General features: G+C 48.5%; 1 pseudogene; it reads left to right on the top strand.

Moving 5' to 3' along the window:
* The first annotated feature begins 3,441 nt into the window (after positions 1–3,441).
* LOC100959267 lies at positions 3,442–4,294 on the top strand (annotated as a pseudogene).
* The last annotated feature ends 1 nt before the right edge of the window (position 4,295 follows it).

The following is a 4,295-nucleotide window of genomic DNA, read 5'->3' on the forward strand; positions in this document are numbered from 1 at the left end:
TATTTCAGGCCCGGTAAAGGGCGAAGGGGAGGAGAGACACCCAGTCCCCACCAGACTCTAGTATAAGTTTAGTCAAAGTTTCTTTGAGAGTCCTATTCATCCGCTCTATCTGCCCTGAACTCTGGGGTCTGTAAGCACAATGTAATTTCCAGGTGGTCCCTAGGGCTTTGATTAACCTCTGTACTATTTGAGAGGTAAAAGCTGGCCCAATATCTGATCCTATCTGGGTGGGGAGTCCATATCTGGGCATGATTTCTTCTAACAGTTTCTTTGCCACAGTCTGGGCTGTTTCATTTTTGGTGAGGTAGGCTTCTACCCACCCTGAGAATGTGTCTACAAATATTAGTAGGTATTTATAGCCATATTTTCCTGGTTTTATTTTAGTAAAGTCCACTTTCCAGTACGTACCTGACATGTCGCCCCTCTGCCGTGTACCTGGGTTTGCCAGATTGGGGGTGCAATTAGTTAGAGCACAGATTTGGCAAGCTGTTACTAAGGCATTAATCTTGGTATTCTGATTCTGGATTTTAACTTTGGAGTGTCTTAAAAGGTCCTTTATCTTTCTGGCTCCCAGATGGGTGGAGGAATGGATCTTATGCAAGATTTCTTCTCTGAGCTTTGCGGGGAGAAGGGCTTTTCGATCTGCAGTAATGTACCATCCTCGGTACTTTTCTGGGCTGTGCACTTGGGGAATGCAACATACCCATTGCAGGTCCTCTGGGGTATATTTTGGGTTTTCAGGTAAGCATGGGGGCCCTGGGTCTGGTAGAGTGATTGGTAGGGTGGGTGATGCAGAAGTAGCTACGGTCTTGGCAATCTGATCTGCCAGCTGATTTCCTCTTCTCACTGGATTATCAGCCCGTTGGTGCCCGGGGCAATGGATAATAGCTAGTTTGGAGGGGAGCCAGAGGGCCTTTAGGAGTGCTTGTATCTCTTCTTTATTTTTAACAGTCTTTCCCTCTGCTGTGAGGAGGCCCCGCTCTTGGCAAATGGCCCCGTGCACATGGGCAGTAGCAAATGCATACCTGCTATTGGTATATACATTTAGTCTTCGGCCCTCTCCTAATTCTAGGGCCTTGGTGAGGGCCACGAGTTCAGCCTTCTGAGCTGAAGTTCTTGAGGGTAGGGGCGCTGCCCATATGACTTTAGTCTCTGATACTACTGCTGCCCTGGCATACCTGCAATCTTCTTTTATAAAGCTGCTCCCGTCCATGAACCAGGTGTCCTCGGCATCTGGGAGGGGTTGGTCTGTCAGGTCCTGGCGCACACTGAAAGACTGGGATAGAATATCAGCTCACTCGTGCAGGGGCACCTCCAAGTCCGGATCTGGTAGCAAGGTTGCTGGGTTTAAAGATGTTTTAGGCAAGAACTGAATGCGCGGGGGGGTTAAGTAGCAGACTCTGATAGTGGGTGAGGCGGGGGTTACTCAGCCACCTGTCGGGGGGCTGTTTTAGGACCCCTTCCACAGCGTGTGGGGTCGTAATGATCAATTCTTACCCCAGGGTAAGTTTGTCAGCATCTTTGACCAACAGGGCAGTGGCTGCAATAATACTCAAGCAGGGCGGCCATCCTGCCACCACTGAGTCCAGTTTTTTTGAAAGATAGGCTACTGGTCAAGTCCATGGGCCCAGGGTTTGGGTCAGCACCCCTTTTGCAATGCCCCCGTGTTCATCTACGTACAGATGAAATGGCTTTTTAATGTCTGGTAAGCCTAGAGCTGGGGCTGACAGGAGGGCCTTTTTGATTTTCTGGAAGGCCTCTTCCCTCTCCGGGGTCCATTGGAAAGTAGGTGATTTCTTGGTAGCCTCACAGAGGGGTCTGGCTAACTCTGTGAATCCCGGAATCCATAGCCGGCAAAATCCGGCTGAGCCCAAGAACTTCCGCACCCCCCTCGCAGAGGTAGGAGTGGGGATTTTTAAAACTGTCTCCTTACGGGCTTGAGTGAGCCACTGTTGGCCTCCCTTTAGGACATACCTCAGGTTACTTACAGTCTGTTGACATATCTGGGCCTTCTTGGCTGATGCACGGTATCCTCGGCTCCCCAGAGCAGTCAGCAAATTTCCAGTGGTGAGGTCTTCGTGTAGGGCCTCGTCGAATATAGTGGGTGAGTTTTTGAATCCTTGTGGCAGACAGGTCCATGTCAACTGGCCGTGGAGTCCTTGGTCTGGGTCACTCCATTCAAAGGCAAACAGAGGCTGGCTCTGTGGGGCTAGAGGGAGACTAAAAAAGGCATCTTTTAAATCTAGCACAGTGTACCAGTCTTTGTCTGGAGTTAGGGTGCTGAGCAAGGTATAAGGATTGGGGACTGTGGGATGAATGTCCATAACTCTTTTGTTTACTTCCCTCAGATCCTGTACTGGCCGGTAATCTTTGGTCAAAGGTTTCTTTACAGTTAGCAGGGGTGTATTCCAAGCAGATTGGCATGGCACCAAAATCTGATTTAGCAGAAGTCCATGAATATTGTTTTATTCCGGTAGCCCCCTGAACCCAGGATTTCTTTTTGTCCATTGGGCCATTGTTTTGGGTTAAAACTGAATGTTGTGCTCCTGTGTCCATTAAAAAGGTTATGGGAGTCCTCTCCACTTTGAGAGTTACCCAGGGCTAATGGAGGGGAGATGAGCCCTGACAGCCCTAATCATCGAACCCCGACAGTTTTAACACCGGGATTGGAGGTTTTTCCTGATTCCTGAGGGAGCAGTCCTTTCTCCAATGTCCACTCTTTTTGCAGAGGGAGCACTGATCTTTTGTGCTCTCCCTCAGGGGACAATTCTTTCTCCAGTGCCCATTCTGTCTGCAGTATGCGCACTGGTCATTTCTTAGGGGGATGTGTCCCCCCCCCCCGTCTCTACTTGTAGCTAATCAGCTAAGGGTTTTCTCTCTCTTTTTTTTTTTTGGTTGCTGTGCCATAGTGGCCAGCAGAATTTTGTCTAATTTTTGGGTCTGATGCCTAGCTGACCTTTCCTTTCTCTCTTCTGGGGTCTCCCTATTATTGTAGATTTTCTCAGCCACTTTTAATACATCCTTAAATGATTTTTCTCCTAGTCTATCCAACTTTTGGAGTTTCTGTCTAATATCTGGTGCAGACTGGTTAACAAAAAACATAATAACAGCTGTTTTTAATCTAAAGGTACTCAATTTTTAAAGACATCAGGAATTTGAATTCGAGAGAATTCGTCAGCCTTCCTTTTAATATTTTTTTAGATGAATTAAAATTATTACTGACAATATATGTTAGAACAGACCAATATTTTATAATGTTGGAACATATATATTTATAATCTATATAAAATTAATCACTATTTCATATTTGATACTTTTTAATATATTTTTAATAAATTAAATGAGTTTAATTTGTTTTTCTATGCCTCTCTGTGGTCTTAATATTTCAAAAAGACTAAATTTAGAGTTGTGCTTTTTGATCTAGAAGCAGATTTTCGCTCCTACTCCAATCTCTGTTTTGGCCCACCTGCCTCTACTCCAGTCTTCACCATGTCCATCAGGGTTACCCAGAAGTCCTACAAGGTGTCTACCTCCGCCCCACGGGCCTTCAGCAGCCGCTCATACAGCAGTGGGCCCGGTGCCCGCATCAGCTCCTTGAGCTTCTCTTGGGTGGGCAGCGGCAGCTTCCGGAGTGGCCTGAGCACCGGCCTGGGTCTGGGTGGAGACTACGCCGGGGCATCACAGCCGTCACAGTGAAGCAGAGCCTGCTGAGCCCGCTCAACCTGGAGGTGGACCCCAACATTCAGGCCCTGTGCACCCAGGAGAAGGAGGAGATCAAGACCCTCAACAACAAGTTTGCCTCCTTCATCGACAAGGTGCGCCTCCTGGAGCAGCAGAACAAGAGGCTGGAGACCAAGTGGAACCTCCTGCAGCAGCAGCAGACGGCTCGCAGCAACATGGACAGCGTGTTTGAAAGCTACATCAACAACCTTCGGCGACAGCTGGACACACTGGGCCAGGAGAAGCCGGAGCTGGAGGCAGAGCTTGGCAACATGCAGGGGCTGGTGGAGGACTTCAGGAATAAGTATGAGGAGGAGACCAACAAGCGTACAGAGATGGAGAATGAATTTGTCCTCATCAAGAAGGATGTGGATGAAGCTACATGAACAAGGTGGAGCTGGAGTCCCGCCTGGACCGGCTGACTGATGAAATCAACTTCCTCAGGCAGCTGTATGAAGAGATCCGTGAGCTGCAGTCCCCGATCTCAGACACGTCGGTGGTCCTGTCTATGGACAACAGCCGCTCCCTGGACATGGACAGCATCATTGCTGAGGTCCGCGCCCAGTACGAGGAGA

Source organism: Otolemur garnettii, unplaced genomic scaffold, assembly GCF_000181295.1.
Source record: "Otolemur garnettii isolate 467f Iridium unplaced genomic scaffold, OtoGar3 scaffold00152, whole genome shotgun sequence".
Classification (NCBI taxonomy): domain Eukaryota; kingdom Metazoa; phylum Chordata; class Mammalia; order Primates; family Galagidae; genus Otolemur; species Otolemur garnettii.